The sequence below is a fragment of the Lissotriton helveticus genome, chromosome 8, assembly GCF_964261635.1.
Source record: "Lissotriton helveticus chromosome 8, aLisHel1.1, whole genome shotgun sequence".
Classification (NCBI taxonomy): domain Eukaryota; kingdom Metazoa; phylum Chordata; class Amphibia; order Caudata; family Salamandridae; genus Lissotriton; species Lissotriton helveticus.
Genome location: NC_136069.1, coordinates 1,385,602,797 through 1,385,628,610, shown reverse-complemented (window position 1 = coordinate 1,385,628,610; position 25,814 = coordinate 1,385,602,797).

The window sequence follows — 25,814 nt, the reverse complement described above, 5'->3', positions numbered from 1 at the left end:
CATCAGCCTGGATAGCTTGACTCCAGTGGTGTGGAGAGCCTGGGACTCACGTCTGAGCATACCCAGCCCACTCGGGGTGAAAATTGCAAAAAACACAGTTGATGGACAGAATGTAGAACAATGTCATACATTCACCCCAGTACAAGGATCTGGGCCTAAATCCATCGTTTTTTTGCACTCCACACCAACCTGGGTTAGACACTGGCTATATGCAAATCAGCTCTGACCCTGTGCCTCATGGGAACAGTCCAGTCCGAACTACCAAGCCATGTCTTTCCCAGACCGCGATCAAGCATCCAAGGACCGGTTTCTGGCTATCAGCCTTCATCAGCCTGGATAGCTTGACTCCAGTGGTGTGGAGAGCCTGGGACTCACGTCTGAGCATACCCAGCCCACTCGGGGTGAAAATTGCAAAAAACACAGTTGATGGACAGAATGTAGAACATTGTCATACATTCACCCCAGTACAAGGATCTGGGCCTAAATCCATCGTTTTTTTGCACTCCACACCAACCTGGGTTAGACACTGGCTATATGCAAATCAGCTCTGACCCTGTGCCTCATGGGAACAGTCCAGTCCGAACTACCAAGCCATGTCTTTCCCAGACCGGAATCAAGCATCCAAGGACCGGTTTCTGGCTATCAGCCTTCATCAGCCTGAATATCTTGACTCCAGTGGTGTGGAGAGCCTGGGACTCACGTCTGAGCATACCCAGCCCACTCGGGGTGAAAATTGCAAAAAACACAGTTGATGGACAGAATGTAGAACAATGTCATACATTCACCCCAGTACAAGGATCTGGGCCTAAATCCATCGTTTTTTTGCACTCCACACCAACCTGGGTTAGACACTGGCTATATGCAAATCAGCTTTGACCCTGTGCCTCATGGGAACAGTCCAGTCCGAACTACCAACAGCAAGTCAATGAAACAACAGTAGTCAAGCAACAGAGCACACAGAACGTCTCTGAGCCAAAAAACAATTTCCCAGGCAGAACGATATCAACCCTCACCTACTAGCTAAGCCGACAGAAGTGTGGCAAAGAAATATGTTTTCATCTCCCAACTTGTGGGGGTAGACATGTCTATGGCTGAACTTGCAATTGAAAAGTTCAAATTATTAACTTTCTGACTGCTTGTGTAAATCTCTGCCACAGATGCAGAGATCTCCCTATAGAAAGTAATACGGCATTTCAAATAAAAAAACAAAGATCATTTATTGCTTAATTAAAAAATATTAAAACACATTTTCTTAACTACAATTCATCTTTGATTATAACAGTAACAAATGACAACACACCTGACCTAAACGTAGCATATTTTAACTGTAGTTTGTTATGCCTATTTAAATTGTTTTAAAAAAAATTTAATTAAATGTTATTTCCACCCCACACCATACAGTATTGTTTGTGACGAATGTGTGAGTCGTAGATTCATGTTATGTATTATATTTTACAATTTAAATTATATAATCTTACCTAATCAGGACTGGGTATGCAAGTTATCAGTTAAGGTGAGTGGTGGACCAACAGGTTAGTAAACATTTGGATGGCCATAAGCGTAGGGAAAAAAATGGGTTTAGAATTTTTTCCACATAATACGGAATTCCTAATAGGTACTCAGAAAACAGGTAGCGGCTTCTAGAAGGTCGAGCCTTGTAAATGGGAAGTTCACTCACCAAATCTTTTGAGTTAATGTTGATGAGCCAATGGTAGATCTGTTGAGGCATATTTCATATATGAGGCATATTTCATATATGTGGCTAGTATGGATGACAGAATATTTTAAGGTTTGAAAGATGATGACAGCGGTGGCCCAGGAGACACTGAAGTGCTTTAATAAAGAAAGCTCTGTTTCATTCAGAACAGGTCTTCCCGAGGCCAGCACACTAGTTGCAAAGAAGCATTATTTTCTATCTTAAGATGAATCTTTATGTCATCCACATACAACTGGTATCCTAGACTATAAGCATCAGTTATGGGATAGGGACACTATTATAGTTTTTGACATGCCTCAGTGAAAATGTAGATACTTGAGGGACTCCGCATGTGATGATGATGATAAAAGAAATGTGTTAACTTTTTCTTACTGAGTTTCGTAGCATGCATCAAAACGAGGGCAGCATGGTTCTTCATAATCAGCATAGTCTGTCAATATATCTGGTAGTATTTTATCAACAATGATGTCAAATGCTGATGATGAGACCAACTGAGTTACAGCACAGATATAACCATTGTCTCCGGTAGTGAGAACTGTAGTCTCTGATGTTAAGAAAGACAGTTTCAATGCAGATGATGGCAGATACAAGACTGGGAATCATTCATTAAGGTATTGTTCTTAAGCTATATGGATATTTGTTTGGAGATGGTTATCTCTATAGCCTTATCTGTACAGGGTAGACCTGAAATAGGTCTGTATCCCTTGATAAGCACCTGCTATTGAATACAGATTTATGACGGTATATTTAAGTTTTTAAGTGACCTTCAAGGTCAAGTGAGGCTCATGCAAATGCACAGAGGCCAGGTTGAGTTCTTTAGTGTTACAGATACCTATGCAGCTGCTTTTCTGATATAATCAAAGAATTTCATGTTCCTCTGGCTCTGATGTGAGAGCTAACTTGGTGACAGTAGGTGAAGAACTGTGTTTAGTATCAAGATTTGAGGTACTCATAGTATCTTGCAGCACTAGGCTAAATCTAAGGGTGCTGATTTTGTTTGTAAACAGGACATCAGGTTGTTGCAGAGCTCTTTCAACACTGAAGGAATGAAAGAAGAGGTCATGTTGGTTGTAAGAGCCTTGTAGGTCTCTTTAATCCTCTGGTTAGTGCCTCGATAGCCCTGGCCAAACATCCTGCAGCCTATTTGATCTATGTAGAGTTGAGATGAATCTCAGGGGCAGTCATCTCTTTTCAGTCTCATTTGAAGCTGCATAGTTCACCATTGGATCAATGTTGGGAATACACATTTGATTGTTTCGATTGTTAGTACCTAACTTGATTGTGACCTTTTTTCAAGTCAATAAGGGTCTCTGTTAGAGATCTAGATGTTGGATCTTAAGGAACCTATAGTATGATGACAAATCACCCCTAATGTAAGCCTTCTAATCTCCTCTTGATGGAGGTGGCACCTTGAAAGCATGCTGACAAGGCTTGCTAGAAATGTTTTAAGCAAAAGTTAATTGATTCTAGAGTGGCCAGACAAAAAGAGGTGGAGATAATCAACTATTCGGAGACCGCAAAAATTGGAAAAATGGAAAAAAATAAGTCAAGCGTGTCACCCTTACTATGGGTAGATTTCCTTAAAAGTTGAATGAATCCCAAACTGTCCATTTCTTCAATGATAATTTGAGCATATGTGTTTAATTAATATTTAGTACAAAAATAATGTTAGAGGAGCACTCCCTTAACTATCTAATATACTTCAAACTTAAACCTGGCATGCTGCTGAGGCATGCACACTGTCCCTGTGTGCTAAGAACTGAACAATTTAAATTTCAAGTGTTCACACTTGGCCACTGCGCACTGTAGCCTACCCTCCCAATGGTGGTATCACATGTTATAAAATTTACATTCAGTAAACATTGGGAACAAATTACATTTCTGCTAAATTGTGTTTATTTCAACCAAAAAGAAAACTTTATCATTTGATTGTACATGCATCAAAAATACATAATTATAATACATCAATTCCATATATTTCATCATTCAAAAATCATTTGTAGAACTGCCCAATGCATTTCGGGCCATCGGCCCTTCTTCCGGGGCTTGATCTGAAACCAGAATCAATAAAACATATATTCAATTCCTTAGAACCCATGTTGTAAAGAAGCAGTCACTGTTTCTATGTGAAGAACAACATTGAATACAATCCACAAAGTTGTCCACGTGAAATTACAAAGTAATCCAAACCAGATCCATATTCAATTAGTGCAGAGTGAGGAAACAATGTTAAACAAAGAAAAAGAAAAAGAAAAAAGAAACCCACGTGGCGAGGGCATCACTCTGAACGCTCAACACCTGAACAAAACCCCTTAAAAAACACTCCATATACAGTGTTACAACTTGTGACCTGTGTATGCGTAAAGAAATAGTGCTCAGTAGACCCTCATATTAACTTACTCATCTGTTGCTCCGTAGCAAAGAATTAAACAGCAACGAATATGTCTGAAAACACAATATAACTCTTAGTTGTTTATCATACTATGCAAAAACGTTACACTCTTGTTTGCTTTCAAATACCAACTTACCTAAAAATGTGTTGGGGTCTCATATACGAAAGGTTATGGTTGATCAAAACTCTTGTTTCCCTCCTCGCAAATCTGCAAGAAAAGCGAATACGCGTGCAATGTAGTAATTCTACCAAAACGTTTCTCCCCAATTCCGCCATGAATCCTAATACACTCGCTACTAACCTTTCCAAAAAAGCCACGAATGCCAGCAGGCCGATAACTGTTAGACCAGAAACGTGGGGCTTGCATGTGCCATTGGGGTAATATGAAGGACGAGCAAATATATAGAGCATGCAACCTCAAGATATTCAGCAGACAGTGCGCTTAGGTAGGCGTTCCAAAACACTCAAACCTGCCCCCCCCCTGCCTGCTAACCCGCATAAGATCTTTTCCATCCCAAGCAGAGCCCAACTGCAAATAGCCAGGTTCTAGGAGAAGGGACATCCTCCTTCCTGCAGATGCTCACAATACCTTGTTGAGCAGGAATGCAATCTGAGGTTCTTTAAAGGGTATGAGAGGAGATCTGTCTCCACCAAATAATAATAATAATAATAAAGACATTTATAGAGCGCTATGGCTACGCCATCCCGGCGTGTCCCCGTGCTAAAAAAAGAGAGGAGAAACTCGCCAGGGGAGAGTACAGTGCAAGACCCAAGACTCTAGGGCGGACTTACAAGGAGAACATGTGGGTTTTCAATTGACGGCGGAATTTGGTTTCAGATGATTCCAGGCGGAGGCTGGTGGGAAGTTTGTTCCAGCCTATAGCCACCGCCACTCTAAAGGATCTGCCTCCCATTTTTTCTCTCCTATAGCGGTGGGTCACCAGCGTGCCCATTCCTCCCGACCTGAGCGGTCTACGTGGCTCATACCAGGTAGCCAGATCCGCCAGATAACTGGGAGCTTTGTGCCAAAGAATCCGATGACAGATTAAGAGGGTTTTGTACATTATTCTCTTTTTCACTGGGAGCCAGTGGAGGGCCTCCAGGGCTGCTCTGGAATTGGCTCTTCTTGGGAGTCTAAGCACAAGGCGAGCTGCAGCATTTTGCAATATCTGTAGTAGACCTATGCTTTTGCTAGAGGCTCCCAGGAAGAGGGCATTCCCATTGTCGAGGCGTGACGTAATCAGTGCCTGGGTCATGGTGCGCCAAGCCTTCAGAGGAAGAAGGTCAAGGGTTTTATTGAGAGTCTTTAGGACTCCGAAGCACTTGCCCACTAATCTATTGGTATGTACCTCATAAGAGAGTGTGGGGTCCACCCATATCCCTAAGTTCTTAGCTTCAGAACAGGGTGTGGGCATAGAGCCTAGACAACTTGGCCACCAGTCACATGTCCAGAGCTGTTGATCACCACCAACCACCAAGACTTCTGTCTTGGAGCCGTTCAGTTTAAGACAGTGGCTATCCATCCAGGTGGCCAAAGCTTGCATGCAGGCACGGAAGTTATTGGCTCCAGCTGCGGGTGTTTGGGTGAGGGTCAGTAAGAGCTGCGTATCGTCGGCGTAGGAAACAATCTCTACGTCGAACGATTGAACTACCTCAGCCAGGGGGGCCATATATAAATTAATAAGAGTAGGGCTTAGAGCTGAGCCCTGTGGCACCCCCTGTTCCAATACCCTCTCCTCAGACTGAAACGAGCCCCGCTGGACCCGAAAGCTTCTGCCCGTCAGAAACGATTTTAGCCACCCGAGGGCTCTACCAGTCACACCTCCTCTGTTCAGACACTGTAGCAAGGTGATATGTGCTACAGTGTCGAACGCTGCACTAAGGTCTAGCATGATCAGTGCCATGGTTAGGCCTGCGTCAGCCCCTTGACGTAAGGTTTCGGTGGCTCGTAATAAGGCTGTTTCAGTAGAGAAGCCCCTTCGGAACCCCGATTGGGAGGGGTGCAGGAGATTGGTCTTCTCCGCATATGCCATCAATTGCATATTAGCAATTTTCTCTGCAATTTTCGCAGTATAGGGTAGTAAAGAGATGGGTCGTAAGTTCTCCAGGACATCATGGCTTACAGTAGGTTTTTTCCTAATAGGTAGTACAATGGCCTTTTTCCAGTTTATCGGGAGTGTCTTGGAGTCAAAGGAAGTTACAAGGACGTGGCGGATGTAGGGTTCTAAGACCACTATGCTTGCACCCAGGACCCTCGGGGGGGGGGCAGGATCACGTGGAGAACCCAATTTTATACTGGTGAAGATGGCTTCAAGTTCTTTGCTGGGCGGTACGGTAAAACACTCTAATCTCAATTTAGAATTTGGTAATGCCACTTCCTTCAGTTCTACGAAGGTTTCACCCTCAGCAGGACATCTAGAGAAGGAGCTGTAGATTTTTTTAACCTTGTTGGCAAAATGTTCTGCCACCTTATTGCATTCCAGGACGGAATCAGTCTCTGGAACATTGGAATTAGAGACGGCTGAGATTTCTTTATAAATTTTAAAAAGTTCTCTAGACGAACAGTCTGCCTCCCTAATTCTGTTTCCATAAAATAAGGCTTTAGCAGCTCTAACCTGTTTCTGGTAGCTTCTCTGGGCTGTTCTATACTGAAGTTTGCTGTTTTCATTCATATTTCTGCGCCATAGTCTCTCCAGCTTTTTACATTCTGATCTGATAGACTGCAGATCTGTCGTGTACCAAAGGGCCGATCTCCTAACTCTATTCCCTTGTTTGGCTTTCGATAAAGGGGCTACCCTGTTCAAGGCATCAAGGATCCGGGTTTCTAAGTTTAGATTAGCACTTTCACTATCCGTGCCTCCCGGCATTCCACCCAAACTTAGCATCTCGCTGAAGCTAGATTGTGAACATTTTTTCCATTTACGGTATGGATAACTATTGTTGCCTCCCGATTGGGGGTCAGAGTTGCCTATAGTGCGAATTTCAAAAGGGACTAGAAAATGGTCTGTCCATGGAAGTGGGTTGGGAATACTCGTGGTTATACCCTCCCAGTTGGCAAACACCGGGTCTAATAGATGTCCATGAATATGAGTAGATGTTTGATTTATCAGATCCAAATCTGTGTTTCGCAGTTCCTGCCTCATCTCCGTAGCTTCTTGTGACTGAATGTCATCAAAATGAATATTGAGATAACCTAGAAGCAGGACCTTCCTATGTCTAAGTGTCAGGTGAGCAAGATGTTCTTGCAGACTCTGCCTGAATTTTCCCAGGGTCCCAGGAGGTCTATATAGAAGAACACCCGAGATATGGTCCTGAGGGCCAATTTTTAATGCAAATTTGCCGGCCTCGCAGTTTTCTACTCCAAGAGGTTCAAGGGAGCACAACAGGGGGGCCCTGCTAATCACTGCAATCCTGCCTCCTCTGCCTGACGGTCGATCCACCCTGGCTATACTATAGCCGGGTGGTAGGGATTCGATAATCTCGGGGTCGGAATCTGGCCCCAGCCATGTTTCCGTTAGAAAGAGTAAATCAAGGCGCTCCTCTAAGAGCAGATCCCAGATTTGCAAGGCATGTCTAGGGAGGGAACGGCAATTCAACAGTCCTCCCCTGAGGCCCCTTGTCCACTCTTTGTTGCACTTCCTTATACTGGTTTTAAAAGGGCAATGCCTGCATTTAGTGGAAGATCCAACCTCCATATTGTGCCTGCAGTTCTCATTTATCAGCGGGCATAAATCCCATAGGTCCTGTCTATTATAAGTTATCGGGTCGGTCGGAGAGAGGGCAGGGGTTAGGGCCCTGGACCGTGCCCGACCGTGGACGGGCGCAGACGGGCTTGCCTTAGGCGCGCCTTCGGCGCGCAAACGTTGCGCCCACTGCGCGACCGAAAAATGCACATAATTTATGTTGCTCGGAGGGGGCGTGGCCTGAAAGGGGCGTGGCCTCCGCTCGTGGCGAGAGGGCGCGAGGGGGAGTATGCGACCAGCGTGCAACGTCAGCGCTGGCTCCGCTGCGTGCAACAACTGTTCTTCAGGTGAGTGGGATTTTAAGAACACAAGCAATCTGTGAGCGAAGATTTTTTAAAAACAACACAAGCAATCTGTGACAGTAAATTTTCTAAAACCACAAGCAGTCTGTGATAAAAATATTAAGAAATGGTGCCTCGCTCCCGGCTTTCCGCCTCAGGAGCTTACCTCTCAGTTTTGCTAGGTGCCCTGACACGGCAGCTTATATTCGGGAGGTGGCAGGGGGCGTGGCCTGAAAGGGGCGTGGCCTCCGCTCGTGGCAGGAGGGCGCGAGGGGGAGTATGCGACCAGCGTGCACCGTAAGCGCTGGCTCCGCTGCGTGCAACAACTGTTCTTCAGGTGAGTGGGATTTTACGAACACAAGCAATCTGTGAGCGAAGATTTTTTAAAAACAATACAAGCAATCTGTGACAGTAAATTTTCTAAAACCACAAGCAGTCTGTGATAAAAATATTAAGAAATGGTGCCTCGCTCCCGGCTTTCCGCCTCAGGAGCTTACCTCTCAGTTTTGCTAGGTGCCCTAACACGGCAGCTTATATTCGGGAGTGGCAGGGGGCGTGGCCTGAAAGGGGCGTGGCGGGATGGCGCGAGGGGGAGTATGCGACCAGCGTGCAACGTCAGCGCTGGCTCCGCTGCGTGCAACAACTGTTCTTCAGGTGAGTGGGATTTTAAGAACACAAGCAATCTGTGAGCGAAGATTTTTTAAAAACAACACAAGCAATCTGTGACAGTAAATTTTCTAAAACCACAAGCAGTCTGTGATAAAAATATTAAGAAATGGTGCCTCGCTCCCGGCTTTCCGCCTCAGGAGCTTACCTCTCAGTTTTAATAAATGCTGGTCCAAGTTCAAAGTTAAATAGATTTAAGAGACTAGGGGGCTGATTACGATGGGGGTGAACCCGCCATGTCAGGCTGCCGGTGGCAGGTTCACCACGATCGTACTGCGGTTTTCCGCCTCCCAAATTACTATGGCGGACAGAAACGTGGCAGTCGGAAATACCAACCACCACGGTTCCGACAGGCAGTCCTTTTCCGACCGCCTGTCAGAGCAGCCACATTGCCCAGAATGGTGGTGGTGCCTGTCAGGCACCGTCGGTCATTTTATGATGGTCCATTCCACCAGCCTTTTAATAGTGGTTCATCTGCCATGGAAAGGCTGGCAGGGATGAACTTTGGGCGCCCGTAGTGGGCCCCCATTTTCCCTCAGGCACTATGGTTTTGCAGTTGGGGGGCACATTTCCCTCTGCCATGTGGCTTGCACCGCTTGGTGCCTGCAACGTAGTGCAGGGAAATGCAAAATCTGCCTTTTTTCCATTGCAAACATGTACAATACGTATTGTAGTTTGGCCTGTGGGACCCCCAATACGATGTCGGGCGGTCCCCATCTCTGTTTGGGTGTCTGCCCGCCATCCCAATTAGGCCCTAGATCTCTATTGTTCATTCTGAGAAACACCCATTTTTCAAAGAACGTCAGAGGTCTAAAGGCCCTAGCTCGCACATCTCTGTGTAACACCCACTGCCGTCCCTAGGGATAATGCAATCTCTCAGGATTAGGAAGGCCATAATCTCCTCAGAATTGGATAAATGTTTTATTGTTGTCTTTGTCAAACAAGTCGCCCACTCATTTACAATTCACCTTCTGCTAATCCGAGAACTGGCCTCTATCCGTTTCCTATTGAAAAATCTGGATGTGCTATATTTGGAGTAAGGGGAGAACGGTATGATGAGTTACCCTTTTTAACTGTGGCCGTATCCCATGAAGAGAGTGTAGGCTGAAAAATGTGCGATGAATATAGGCCCCAGGAATGGTGGTGTCACGGAAACGAGGGAGCCTTTCAAATGTGGTCATCTTGGCTTAGCTGATCTAAGAAGCAGCAGCTTTCTCAGTGCCTGTCCTCCCCACCCCACATGTATTGGAGCTGAGTGCAGGACTGCTAGACCTCCTCCAGAAGAGAAAGCTTACATCATGCTTTTATGGGGTCTAGCTCTCCACCCTCACCCTAATTAAGTTGTTGAAAATATGCTAAACCTGCTATGGGGTCACAGAGGAATGGGCTATACCACATATAGAAACATGGGCAAGGCTATAATTTCAACTGTGACTATTCGTCTGTGCCAAGATAGACTAGCACAAAGAGGCATTGACAGCTCAGCATAATTTACTCTGGGAGCTTCCTCCAGGGATTGGTAGATCTTGATTCCCAGGTACATTATACAATTTTCAGCCCAGGCTAAGGGATAACAGGCCCATAATTTTCCCTTGCTTTCAGTTGGGAAGGAGACATTAAAAATTTGTGAAACCTGGAGATTATTGTGAAATCCCACTACACAGCTAAATCTGTCCAGTTACTATAGGAGAGGAGGCAGCAAACATGCAGTGTCCATTTGTATCAGCGGCATATCATTTATGTAAAGACACATTTTGTGCATTTCCTTGCCAATGAATACCCCCTGAAATCCCCCTGTGCCTTATCACATTCACTAGTGGCTAAAGAACATAACGCAGGGGGAGAGAGGGGAGCCCTGTCTTGTCCCCCTCTCTATCCAAAATGCTCATAGTCATCCTCTCATTTACCATAACTTTGGCCACTGGGTTGGTGTATATTCCGGCAATCCACATCCGGAATCTGAGACCAGTCCAATACTCCCCACTAATTGATGCAAAAACGACCAATGTACCCTTTTGAGTGCTTTTTTTTATGTCAACATGCTAGAAACAGTGCAGGGGCACAAGATATTTGCACTTTACCAATTAAGTGTAAGGTGTGTTTGTTCCCGCTTGGTATAAACCCAGCTTGATTGTGGTCAATTAGACCCTCCATTAATGGGATCAAATTTGCCCCCGGAATCCCAGAAAAATGTCCGTGACAATTGTGAGTGGGGATATCAATCTATATGAGGAACATTGGGTAATCCTTGCCAGGTTTGTGAATAACTACAGTGGAGGACTCACATGTATAGCATTAGTGAGTGAGAGAGAACCACAAAAGGTGTTCTATAATAAGCCAGTGAGAGTCAGAGCCAGGGTGTTTTCAGAAGGGTTTCTAAAATAATCCTTCAAAGCCATCAGGTCGGGGGCCTTTTCAAGTTTTGGATGGGCTGTTGCTGAACTAACCTTCGCCTAATCTGTTGGACATTCTAGCGCCTCTCTATGGGGTGGCAGGAGATGCGAGGATTAAGCAGTTGCTAGCATATTTTTGGATCTTGAGGTTCCCTACTTACCATTGTGTATGGGATTTTATTAAACTCTAAAAACTCTCGGCAGATTTTTGGATCATCTGTATGAAAAACCCTGCTAGGTGCCATGCAAAAAATTTGTACTAGAGAATGTAATTTGGGTATAACTCTAGATACTGCTGTCTTACTCTTGCACCATAACATATTGCTTAGCATTGCAGTAAACTGGCTTTTTTTAGGTAACACAGCCGATGATTTGTTCAAAGTGTGAATCTTAGTATATCTAGTGCTGCAAATTGTTTAACATTTGCACAACGTAGCACTGCAACTTTCACACGGTACTGCATTGTGTGAATGTCAGTAAATGGGGGACCTAGAAAACCAGGAAGAGAATATTTATAAAGTATTTCAAGCTGTTGCGTGGCTGCGAAATAGTTCAGCTTTTTCCAGGTGAAAATGAATGCTATTGGTACAATGCCTTACACTTAACAAAAGAGGGCATGCAAATTATTTTCTTAATTATGTTTATATTTGCATCCTGCTACAGCTGCAGCAGGGAAATTGCATCAGACACTGTAGCACTTACCACACTCATATTTGCAGAGCACCTTGAAGTTGAATGGAGACGCATCACCCTACAATGTGGGATGCAGCTACATGCAGACTTTGTGTAATCGCCTCTTATGTATGACAAAAGCCAACTGAGGTTGTGGCAGCTGCAAAATCACATTAAGACTGTTTGTATTAGTTTCCTTAATGACTCTGAGTTCATTAAAAATCTCCTCATTTGCGGTAATGGCCAAAAGCATGTTCTGTCCGCCAAGTGTGAGCATGGCGTATTTGAGCTAATCATTTGTAATTAGAGATCGTATTCGTTTCCCCTTGTTAGGTTGATTAGGTTATTATCATCTGGCCTGGTGTAGGAGATTTACCTTACAGCAAGTAGCATAACTTCCCAATCACTTCCAAGTCCATGTTGTGGATGGTGGGGTTTGGCCTAGAGCCTCTGTTCTAGATTTCGGGGTCCAGTGTAGTGACACAGGGCCAGCTTTAGGACAATGCGATTGGTGCAGCCACGCCAGGCACTAAGATTGCTGTGTTTATAAATATCTTTTGGTTTTAAAAGCACCTTGTGTGAGCAGAGATTTTCAGGAAACAAGAAAAATGTTATGATAACTTTGACAATTAATGTCCCTGCTGGGGAGAGATGGAAGTTTTGTCAAGTGGCACTTTTAACTCATCATAAAGTAGCACAGAGGATTAATGTGCCTTCTCCAAAGAACGTGTACCATGCAGTGGCGGCCACCATGGATCTGGGGTGGTGGAGTAAGAGGGTAAGGGGGTGTAAGAAGGGAAAATACACTTACCTCCATGCCGGTCGTCTCCCACTTCGTCTCTCCTCTGTCAGCCGACCAGGAAGCAGCCAGGCTCAACAGAGCCAATCACAAAGCTGCAATGCAGTGTTGTGATTGGTCTGAGTGCTGTAATTCGGAGCTCAGGTGGGGACTGGGGCCTGGGCATGTTCTCCACCCAGGCTGTAATACAAGTGAGCATGACAGTTTGGTGGGCCCGAGACGGCTGGCCAAACTGTCAGAGGCACTTCAGTGTGCCCACCAGTCCGCCCCTGCCCTGCTCTGTGAGCAGAGCAGCTACGCACACCCCCATACTACTGCAGCAGGTAGGAACAAATAACATGATAATTACATCAAATTATATTCATTTTATTTTTCCTTTCCTTCACTGCTGCAACGCAGTGGGGCGAAGCTCCTCTGCCTTAGCGGAGGAGCCACCACTGGTACCATGCAGATCACAACAGAACTGTATTTTATGTGGATCGTTCAATGCGTTGCTGCTTTTGTCACAGAGATCCTTTGGCTATTTACAGTTCATAAATTAAAATCTTACTATAGCACAATGACCTATGAATTGTCATCAAGCAACTGCATGGTATAGGTTAGACCAATGTGTTTTTTCCCGGTCTTTTATTATCTTAGTCTTGCTAAAAATGGTTAATTTGGATAGAAATACATTCTTGTTAGTAAAGCCAACCCCAACAACTGTGTTACATTTTAAATCCTGAGTTTGTCCTAACTATACTGCCTACTAGTATGAATGAAATGTGATTCCTACACCTTGTAATCATAATTTTTATATGTAACATTTCCTTTAGATGACTTACACACGTATGATTAATTATCTCTGTATAATGTGTGTGTGGTGTAAGGTACTCTGACATGACATTAGTATGAGAAGCACTATAAAACAAACAAGACACATTTGAGAGAGAGGCTATGGAGAGATGAGGGGCACTGTTAGAGGGTGCTAGTCAATCAATCATTCAAACAGCATTTGTAAAGCGCAACACTGTCACCCCAAGAGGTATCTGGGTGCTGTGTCCAATTTGAAGAGCCAGGTCTTGAGTCTCTTTTTAAAGTCTGCCATTGAGTGAGCTGTACGGAACTGGAGGGCAAGGCCGTTCCAGGTCTTGGAAGCGATGTTGGAAAAGGAGCGGCTTTCGCTGCCACTGCAACGGATGTAGGAAATGTGTGCAGGGGAAAGTGAAGAGGAGCGCAGGTGTCAAGCAGGATGGTGGAAGTTCAGTCTATGGTTATGGTAGGCAGGTCATTGAATGCTTTGTAGGCATGTGTGAGGATCTTGAACTGGCATCTTTTCTGAATGGGGATCCAGTGGAGGTCCTTCAGATGGGGGGGCGATGTGTGAAAGTTTGGGGACGTCCAGGATGAGTCTGGCTGCAGCATTCTGTATGGTCTGGAATCTTTTGAGGAGCTGGATGGAGATGCCGGTGTAGAGGGCATTGCCTTAGTTGAGGCAGCTGGTGATGAGGGTCTGGGTGACAGTCTTTGTAGTGTTTATTAAATATCTATCTGAGGATTCCGGGTGTGGAGGTGAAGGGAGGCAGTTGGATTCCTGCGAGTAAGGAGGGGATCCACTTGGGAGCGACTTGCTGTATGCCTATGTTGTGGAGTCTGTTGATGAGGATATTGTGGAAGACTGTGTTGGATGCCACTGAGAGGTCAAGAAGGATCAGGGCCATGCTTTCTCCATGGTTGAGGAGTGTTCTTATGTCGACAGTGGCTGCAATCAGTGCGGTCTCCTTATTATGGTTGGCACTGATTGAGATGCATCCAGGTGGTTTTGTTCCAGGAATTCGGTGAGCTGCTGGTTGATGGCTTGATGGCTTTCTCTAGAACTTTGGCAAGGTAGGAGAGCAGGAAGATCGTACAATAGTTTTTTAGATGGTTGGGGTCTGAGGAGACTTTCTTTAGGAGGGGTCTGCTGTCTGTGTGTTTCCATCTGTTCAGGAAGGTATGGAATGGAATGGAATGGAATGGGAAGAGGATTTGTAGAGCGCGATGGCTACCCAGGGGCGTCCCAGCGCTGTAAAAGATTGAGCTGAGCCAGAGTGGCTGGAATGAGTGAAGCTTGGTGAAAATTTAGACCGGAGTTTTGCTGAAAAGACAAGTTTTAAGAAGTTTTCGAAAGGTAGATAAATTGGATTCTGATCTAATTGGGAGGGGGAGAGCATTCCAAATCTTGGCTAGATTGTAAGAGAGTGTGAGGTAGAGAGGTAGCTGTGGAGATGGAGGTGTTGAGGATGTTAATGAGTTGCATGCTGATAGTGTTTATTGAAAGGGTGAAGAGGTGGTGGGGAAGGGGCAGATGAGTGCCCTGGAGTGGATGGAAGACATGGTGGCTGAGGTGGTGAGGGCAATGAGCGGTGACTAGGTGGTGAGAGTTTTCCTGGTGTTCGTTGGTTGGTTGAGGTCATCGGGGATCAGGGTGGCAGATTGGATGTTAAAATTGTTATAGATGTTGGTGATCTTGCTGTGGAAGTAGTCTAAGAGGGTGTCACATGATTCTTGGGAGGGGTGGATGTGTTTCCTCTGGCTGTCAGGTTGGAGAATTCTTTGACTATTTTGAAGCGCTCCTTTGTGTGGTTGGCTCCGGAGTTGATGCAGGTGGTAATGGCTGCCTTCTTGGCTCCTTTGATTTGCCTGAGATAGTTGTGAGGGATGTTTTGTGGGCTGCTCTGTCGGCGGGGTTCTTGCGGGTGCACCATAGTTTCTCCACTTAGTGGCAGCTGCACTTGGTGGTCCTGAGTTCTGGGGTGTACCAGCTGTCATGTTTGGGGCCCTTGTTGGAATTTGTAGGTTTCAGTTGGGTGACTCTGTCTGTGCTGTTGGTGATCCAGGTGCTGATATTATGGGCAGCCTGTTTGAGGTCTGTTGAGGTCTCAGGTTGGGAGGTGGTGAGGGCCCTGTGCCCTCTGAGTATAGGTGACCTGCTGTAGCTGTGGTGGGAGTAAATCTGATGCCTGGTGATGGTGTGCTGGGAATCGGTGATGTTGAAGTGTACATGGCTGGATTTGCTTCTATTGCTGGAGGTGAAAATGGGGTTGAGTGTGTGCCTGGCTTTGTGCATGGGTTCAGTGACCAGTTGGTTAATGGCGATGTTGTTCGGTATCTCCAGGAGTGCCATGGAGTCAGCATTGTTAGTGTCATTGATGTAATGTGTGAGTCGATTGCTTAGGGGGCAATGAGGTTGTGGATGGCGTCGCATAATGTTGCTCAGGGGGCTGGGGATCTGTAGGCCAGGGTTCCTCTTATCGTAGTCTTTGTGTCAGTTTTTAGTAGAAAGTTGAGGTGTTCCATGAGAGGTGGGGGGTCGTCGTTGGTGATGGTGCATCTGATAGTTTCATTGAAGATGATGGCAATGCCTCCACCTTGTTTCTTAGCGCTGTCACAGTGTGTCATTTTGCTGCCTTCTAGAGTAGCGGTGGTGATGTAAGGGTTCAAGGAGGGATTTAGCCACCTTTCATTTAAGAAGGCAACGTCAGTGGAGAGGGTGGTGAGGGTGCCCAGATTTCCATGGCATGTTTACAGAGTGAGTAGGCATGGAGTAGGATACAATGGAGCGGTAGTGAGGTGTTCTTGGTCTTATGGTCAGAAGGTATTTAGGATTTTTCATAGGTTGTGTTGCAGGAGAAGTGGCAGTGGCAGCAGGTGAAGGGTGCTTAGGTGGATAGTGAGGAGGAGATGCATTTGTTGTTTAGCTGTCCGGGGTCCAAGTCCAGGAGTTCCTTGGTGGTGTAGCATCGGGTGGCGGCAGGACCAGGAGTCCTGGTGCTGGGTGTTGTTCAACCGGCGGTGTGTTGGTGGCACACCCATTGATCACGTCTGCTGTGTGGTCGTGTGGCGGTTTCTATTAGTTGTCCTTGTAGAAAGTCCTGGTGCAGGCAATGCAGGGGCAGCAGGCAGCACAGTGACAGCAAGTAGCGGATGGGCAGGTTCAGTGAGCAGCACAAGGGCAGAGACAGCAGGCAGCACAGGTGCAGGGACAGCAATTAGCACAGGGGCAGGGACAGCGAGCAGTGCAGGGACAGCAGGCAGTGCAGGGCCTGGGACTGCAGGTGGTGCAAGGGCTGGGGCCGCAGGTGGTGCAGGGGCTGGGACCACAGGCGGTGCAGGGGCACAGACAGCAGACAGGGCAGGAGCAGGGACAGCAGGCAGCACTGGGACAGGGACTGCAGGCAGGACAGGGACAGCAGGTAGTGCAGGGGCAGGGACCACAGGCATGCCAGGTGTAAGGGCAGGGGGTACAGTACCTTGAGCTTGAGATCAGGCAGAAGAGGGGTTGCCCAGCCTGGCCTCATCCGGACTCTTCACTGGCACAAAGTACAAAGCAGGAGTCAGAGTACAGCTATGAGGCCGGTAGGTCAGGAGCAGGAACAGCAGGAGCCAATCTGGGCTCTCTTCCCAGCAACGGAAGCTCATGGGAGGTGCAAAAAAGATTGTCACACCAGGCACCACCAGAGCTCATGCTGGCCGTGTAGTGACACATCCACTTCATAAAAACCATTGAGCAACTTGGAAAGGCATCAATCCCCGATAACCATATTAATTGAAATGGACTGCATTAGAACCATTTTAATTTTGTTATATATTTATTTTAATCCCTTAATTTCCTTAGTTGTAATCTGAAGCTGGGTTCACATGAGTTCAATGCACATAAAGACAAAAACATAAGTGTGGTAAAGATAGTGGAAATCATTTACACAATTGTGCCATAGTTAAAATATTTATAGTTTTGTTATTTTAAATGTAATACTTTCTGACAGTCTACTCCATTTTTCCATTGAATCATGAGTTGCAATACCATACTTTGGTGCTGGAGGGGAGAGTCCTAAATACTAACTAAAACGATTTTTACCTACAAACTAACAAAGTCAAAATATTGACTAGAAAAATACTGCTTTCTATATTTAAGATTGAAATGCCAGAATCCTCTTGAACCAAAATATCAATAGTCAAAAAATAGTTTAAATATATCTGCAAGCACAGTTTAAACTATAATAATTTAGATCGTCCCCAATCACTAGCAGTACAAGCTGCTTCAGCAGGCAGTCCTTCATGTCTCCTCATCAAGCCCTCTCTTTTCAATGTATATGTCTGCATCCTTTGTCTCAGTTAATTATTTTATTAAAAATTAATTTATGAGCTATATAGACCACATACAGATTTTAATTAGGGGTGGGTATAGTTCCTGTACATCTGTGTAGCAAAAGCACACTGAATTACATAATAATTCCGCCAGATAACATTTGAATTACACAAGAAGAGTAATTTTACATTAGCACTATTTCATAGTGCAAATATGCCCCCTTGCAACCACAATGGATGCAAGGATGCATTCTGCACTACGAAACAGCTCTAAATGCAGCAGAACAGGAATATCAAGTGGATGTTTCTCTCAAATTACTCATAATTAAACAAGCAAGAGTTATCACACATTTAAAGGAATCACCCTGGGGAGTGGGGTCCCCAGAGGCTGGCAAGGCTCGAGTAGACATGCTGCCCCCACCCCCTTTAATGAAAAACATCAGCCCTCTCTGGGATGGAGTTCCCAGGGGCTAATGAGGCTCAGGGAGGGGGCCATGTGCCCCCCTTAAAAATAGGTCCTGGAGGAGAGGGTCCTGAGGGTCTTATGAGGCTAAGGGGGGGGGGGGGGCACGTGGCCCATCTTGCTTTAAAAAAAAGAAGGGCCCGGTGAGATAGAGTTCCCAGGACTAGGACCTGTGGCCAACCACCTGCTGTGCATGACAAAATGCTCTGTGCAGTGTGGGGTTGGCAGCTTTTGGGGGAGCTGGCCAAAGGGTCCTTCCATATTTATCTTTATCAGACTGTGGCTAAGGTATTGATCTGCCCATAAACGTGATGGATGGTGAACTGCACAGGAGCAGAAACACTTTTCCAATTGGGGTGTGGCTTCTGTTCACTAGAATCAAAAGGCTCCTGAAAAATCTCGATGTTTATACAGTGATTCTAGCGAATTCAGCAAATTTGAACTCCCCATTCTCCAACAGAGTATGAAATTAAGCTTCAGATCCATTTTTTATCTTAAAACTAGACCCAATATTGCATTTTGAAGACTCCCTCTCTCTTATAGCTTATACATATATATTGCCAGTAGGTAGTTATAGTTAGGACCAACTTTTCCCATAGACGTAGCGTTTTTTGTTTTGCTAACAACTTTGCCACGTTTGACAAATCTTGATGACATTTTCCAAACTAGTGTACCAGTTAGTTAAGCCGCTCTCTGGAAGGTTTAAGGTGATTTGTCAAGAGGGGGCTGAGAAAAAGGGGGGGGGGGTTCCAGAATGTTTCCCCCATGCAATGTCTAGGTTGCTTTTGCATTTTTTCAACACAACTACAGCCCAAACCAAACTGAATGGATTTTCACCAAATTTGGCTGAAAGCTAGATCTCTTTTTTATATTTGGTGCAAATCTGTTGAGTAGCTTTAGAGTAATTAAAGAAATAATAGTATGTAAATCTAGGGATGTGGATCCTTTGGGGAGCCACTTGTGGGCGATCTGCAGTTTCAGAGCCAAAAACAAGGCCCTGATTAGCTGGCCCGAACCAGAAAAGGAAAATTGCACTCAACATTTTGTTTCTTGATTAGCCACCCAGGGAAAAAAGTAAATGAAAGCACACACAAGGGGTCAGGATAGAGGTGATGTGACCCCATAGGACACATGGAGGTGGGTGTCTCTGAGGGACACCTCATGGGTAAAACATGGTGCGTAGCATGGGGTTGGGTGCATGTGGGGGGTATCCGCAGTGGTTGTATACAGTAATTAATTATTACTTTATGACAACAAACCACATAGAAATTCACTGAAAAAAACAAATGTTAGAGGGACGTAATAGGTAGGTTCACATTTTACCCACACCAAACCATAGAAATTCAGCGCTTATAGTTATACTTATATGAAGAAACTGTAACTTGTGTCATTAAATAACTATAGGCCATGAGTTATAGTGATCTGTCAAGCGAGGGGCAAGAAAAAGGGGGTCCCAAAACATATAATTCCTGTGAATTTTCCATAGAATTGTTTAGACACATCTACAGCAAAGGCTGCTGATCGGAGTTACACCTAATTTGGCAGAAAGTTAGATCTTTGTCCACAGACTTAATATAAATCCATTCAGTAGTTATGAGATATTAAGGGTAAAAAATACTTGAATATTTTGATAGTTGGGCTCACGATAGTCCCACGTGCAACAAATGATGGCGCAAAATCCAATATGAAGGCCTGTGATTGGTAGAGAGACAAATCTTTCCTGTGAGCCTTCAAGCTCTTGCAAGTCTTGCGAGAGAGAGAGAGCTCTGAGTAGCTGGCTGTTGTAATGTTAGAAATGAAAGGGCCACTATCATGTTTACTGTGAAAAATTGGAGGTGTTGTGAAAATTAAGTAAAAAAAGCTATAAAAGGGGTCAGCAGACAGGCATGCTGTCTCCCTAGATTTAGAGAGGAAGTGTCTAAGACATACACACTGTGAAGATAATTAATGTAAATTGTTTTTAACTAATTTTTATGATCTTGTGGGACTCTCGTGGGATGGGGAATAGTAAAAAGGAGTAGATGAGTTGTCAATACACTCTATTAGTAGGAATGCAAATTGTGGTCCTTGCTTTTGAGAGGAATTGGTAAGAGTTAGGTACTGTGATGTGTAGAAGGCTAAATCTTTTTTTTTAAATGTTATGATCTTCTGAGACACTTGCGGGATCGTGAAAGTAGGAAGGAGTAGATGATGTTTGAATACACTCTACTATGCACACTTGTTACTGTATGAAGGATCCTTTCTGGAGATGGTGTTTATCAGACTCTACTATTTATGCGTATTAGTTTGAGAAGAGTTGTGAGTAGAGTTAAGGCTCATCCACACACTTTACTATGTACACCCGCATCTGAGAGAGAGGTCTGAAATGAGAGATCAGTCTCTCTCTACACTGGGGAAGTCAGTGCAAGTACAAATAATAATCTTTTATTGGACATATGGGAATAACGTTGGTCATTTCGTTTAAGATCCTTTTTTATTTACTTATTTATTTATTTACTCTATGCACCTTGAAAAGACCTTTGTCTCCTGTTCAGAATTAATCATTGAGATTCTTTTGAACTGTTTTCTTTTAAAATATATGTAAATGTTTTCTTTTTGATGTAACCTTTTTAAATCATATTGTATGTACTGTGTTGTACTTTTTAGGTCATACTGACCGAAATAAAGTTGTTTGAACTTGAACTTCTCTCTACACCATACTATGCTCACCCATCATTACAGAGAGAGATAACAGCACAGAGGCCAGTCCCTTCATATACCCTACAATGCATATGTGTCATTTGAGTGAGAGGAATGAAAGGAGAGGGCAGTCCCTTCTCACACCCTTGTAAGTAAACAATTTATCCAAGAAAGGGGTATCACTGAAGAGTCTAGTCACTCCCCACATACTACTATTTGCCTACAAGTATGTTGCAATTCCACAAGTCTTGTGAGAGTAGAGTGCAAGCTTCAGGACATAATGCTTGCCTGCTGGTGCGACCTCCTGAGACACTCATGAGACCCGCATGTAAAATTTCTGGGCCTGCCACAAGGTGTTCTGCAATCCTGTGTGAGTCTTCAGAGATCGTATGGGGAGAACTAAAAAAAAGGGCTAAGGCCCAAACAATATTTACCATTATTACATAGTTTGAAAAATGCTGAGATGGGATTGGGTGCAGAACCAGAGATAGCTCAGTTTGTTCTTGATGCTTTGGATGAGAAGGAAGTCTGTTTCAGTTGTGCTCATCCTAAGTTAATTTATGTGGAGCTGAAAGAGACTGGTGTCTTCATCCGCATTTAAGAAAGAACTTCAAGTTCAGATACTTAATAATATATTTTATAAACTCTGATCTGAAGTGTCCGTAAGTGTACTAATGTTGGTAAACCTATTCTACACCATGTTGATAGTGCGACAAGCTGTTTGGGGATGTATAGATCTCTTAACATAGCTTTTGAGAGGCAGACATTAGAATGTAAGAAATTTGTCAGGAAGGTAAATATTGACCCTGAGGAAGTGCTGTTTTTGTGATGTGGTGTAAATGTGTTTAGTAGTTTTGGGAATATTAGGGAAAATCCAATTTTGTATACATAAGGGCGAGGTTCCTCTGATGATCTGACAGTCCCCATGTTCAAATCTGATTGCCTGCCAACAATTCCACCAGGAAGTATTGGCAGCCATCTTGGAACTCATCTCTATCTGAGTCCCCCCAAAAAATTATAAAAATAAAGAAAAGGGGGCAGGTCAGGAATACCCTGTGTGTAGTGGTGGGGTCCCACAGGGACTCCGCTAGGGGTTAAAAACCTTTTTGTTTTTCAATGTTGCTGTGAAATTGCAGTGGATCTGCGAATTTGTTGCAAAATATTTTTTTAAAAACACAAGCGTGGTCTTCCCCGCTTGTTTTCCATATGCCGGGAAAAGGGGGTGATTTATTACATGTGAGGTTTTCCTCAGCTTTAGAAACTTTCAAGTTCAGTCAATTAGAATGTTTTGATAGGGCTTTTTCAAACAATATGAAGGGCTTCCCTGAAACTGTACGCAGTGGTGTAATGGAGTTGTGGTGACAATTATAGAAAAGTAAGAGGCGCTAATCAGCAGCATCTGACAGGCAGCAACAGTCACCGACAGAAGGTGGCTATAAACCTAGGTGGGAGGATCATAGAAAGTCTTCTATCTGCACACAAATGCTATTCCACATACCTGCTCTGACGAACACCATAAACTGTTGGTGCTTTGCTCTGTGCCTTGGGCAACCACGCTTGGATGGGCTTAGTTTTAACAAAAGGCAAATAAATGCTATTTTTAAAATATTACGAAAATGGAGCAATTACCAGGTGTTGCCAGACAAGATGGAATAAGCTGCATGCATTTCACGATGGTATTCAAATTACATTCTTGCAGTTCAGTTGTGAAATGCATGCAATTAAGTGTGGCATTGGGAATGTTCTGTCAGACACGTGATTCATGTGAACTCAGCTAAGTTATGATGGAGCAGTGCTAAGAACAAGACTAGAGAAAAGAACAGGCCATGCACATATATGCCTCTGCCTTCTTGAAAGTCTAGTCTCCTGGGTGAAATGTTAGGCTGGTACAGATTTCTTTTTCTGCACCCTCTCAACCCTGGTTCTCCCCCGAATTGAGGGTGCTGAAACTGGGGTGTAAAAAGTTGGAGCGAGGATGGAGACACGAGTATAGTCCGGAGACAAAGGCCGCCCTGCGTACAGCCCAAAAGGACTATTATACCGCTATTAGGACAGCAAAAGGCAGCTACTATGCAGGGAGAATTGCCAGAGCGAATAATAACAGCAGAGAGATTTTCTCTATTGTAAAGAGCTTTCTATCCCCTGTTGCTGACACAGCCACAATCCCTTCCTCCATTCAATGGTGTGAGGAATTGTCTGTTTTTTTCATTAATAAAATAGCAAAGATTCAGAAGGACCTGCTCTCTGCTTTGCCAGAAGCCAGCACAGCGGCAGGTTCCCCCCCCCTATGCCATGTCACTGTGGCACCCAGCAGTTCACGGACTTTTCTGTGGCTGCTGAATGCGATATATTGACACTTCTTCAGTCCTTAAAATCTGGCTCACCCTCAGAACCCTGCCCTGCTCGGGTACTTTCAGACGTAGCCAGTACTGTATGCAGTGAGGTCACCCAGATTGTGAATCTTTCTTTATCCTCAGCAACTGTTCCTTCAGGCTGGAAGCAGGCAAAGCTTCTGCTGCTCTTAAAAAAACCAGGGCTGGATGTTGCTGTTCCAGGGAATTACCGTCCTATATCCCTTCTGCCGGCATTGGCAAAAATCTGTGAGAAAGTGGCTTTTCGCCAACTCGAGAACTTCGTGGAGACCTCCAACGCCCTGCATCCAGCTCAATCGGGATTCAGGGCGGCCTACAGTACTGAGACAGCTCTGGTTGAAATGACGGAGGCAATCCGGGAGTGTTTGGACGGTGGCGGCAGAGCGGTCTTGATTCTTCTGGAGCTCTCTGCCGCATTTGACACCGTTCCTTATGAGCTCCTTCTCGCCAGGCTGTCTGAGATCGGCATTGGTGGCTGTGCCCTGGCCTGGCTAACATCATTCCTATCGGATAGGACGCAACAGGTCTGGATGCCGCCCCATGCCTCAGAGCCTAAGCCACTTCTCACTGGGGTCCCTCAGGGCTCCACTCTTAGTCCCTTACTGTTCAATGTTTACATCACTCCCCTGGTTCACCTGGCGGAACAGTACGGGGCTAAGATAATTGGTTATGCCGATGACACACAATTGCTGTTTACCTGGCCGGACGATCATCTGGATACCACGGCAGTCCAGCTCTGTTTGTCCTCAGTCTTTTGCTGGTTGACTATGGCCCAGCTGAAATGCAATGAGGACAAATCCGAGGTCCTCTTCTACGACTCTTTTCCCTCCAGCTTTAAAGATACGCTGTGGCCCCCGAACATTTCCAGCCCTAAGGTGATGGGTGGTCCTGCTAAAAATCTTGGTATATGGTTTGGGGAAGATTTAAGATTTGAAGACCACATAAGGAAACTCTCCGGGACCTGCTTTGCTACCCTGAGAGCGCTGCGAAGATTCTTCCCACTGCTCCCCAGAGAAGCAAAAGAGTCTGTTGCCCGAGCTCTCATTTTATCGAGACTGGATTACGCGAACGCTTTGTTCAGCGGTATCCCTGCTTATCTGGTCAAACGCTTACAGGTCATCCAGAACGCCGCTGTCCGTCTCTTGTTTAATGTTCCGAGATGGAAGAGCGTCCGCTCCCACATGTGCAGCCTTCACTGGCTGCCAGTGGCACAGCGCATTCTATTCAAATCCTTAGTGCTCTCTTTTAGAGCAACTCACGATCAAGGGCCAGCCTACTTGAAGAAACGGTTTACCTTTTATGCCCCTCCACGTTGCCTTAGATCGTCCTTCCTATACAAGATGACTCTTCCTCGCTTTAAGCGGACTAGATTAGGGGGTCAGTCGATAGCCGTGGTGGCTGCCAGGGCATGGAATGCACTTCCCCTTCACCTGCGCTCCATTCAGTACGTGGGTCAGTTTAAGAAGAGTCTCAAAACTCATCTGTTTATCGGTGTGGCATAAGCTGGTCCCCTCGCTGTCTTTTTCTGTCTTTCTCCATCGCGCCAGGATACTCCCAAGTAATAGAGCGCGCTATAAAATGGTTTATACATATACATACATACACTTGGAAGTATCAACAGCACAGGACTCAAGTGTAATGGCCAGAGCTGCTGACTTTGAAGCTGGGGAACCAAGTTTGAGTCTCAGCATCGGCTCCATATCCTGTGATTCTGGTCGAATCACTTAATCTGCCTGTGCAACTGAATAGTCTGTACTCTCCCTTCACACAAGGGACCTGTCACTACTGCATTGTGCTTAGAGCAAGGGCAGAGGAGTCAGAAAATTCCAAGCAGTTCAAAGGGAAACCTCTTGAAATTTCCCCTACTACAAAGAAGGCATCAGGTATAAAAAAGGGACCCTCAGAACTACTCTGTAGTTCACTTTCTGGACCTGCAGATGGACTCTCAGAGGACTGCCTGCTGTTGTGGCCTGCTGTGTACTTCACAAACTACTTTGCTGCACCTGAATCAAGTGTTGTGATTTGAGTTGATCATATTAATGTCTGTTTTCACTTCAGAATTGCAATAAATGTGCCTCATGTTAACTTTTCTAGCTGTTGATATATTCTTAATTATGTGTACAGCTCATTTACAGGTGTTTACATCTTGTTGTATGTAACAAGAAAATATATTCTTTAACCTTTCCTTTCACACTCCCTGTACCCTAACAATATTAACACATAATTCAATTTAAAAACTCTTTTCACTTTGCAGTCAGAGAAATAAAAGTAAACACCAATCCTCAAGTTAAAAGAATAAGCAGCAATTTGTCAGTAAACATAGCCTGACACTTCATCTCTGCCATTGAAGGTCCGCAATGTGACAAGATAAACAGAAAATGTAAAAGCATCTTCATTTTGTGCTCTTTTGTATCCTCCAATGGGTCATCACACACTATCTGAGAAATCCTGGGCTAAGTGCATATATTTGGGGTGTCAAATGTATTATTCTAACTTCAGACACCCTTCCTCTGAGGAAATAGCATTAATCT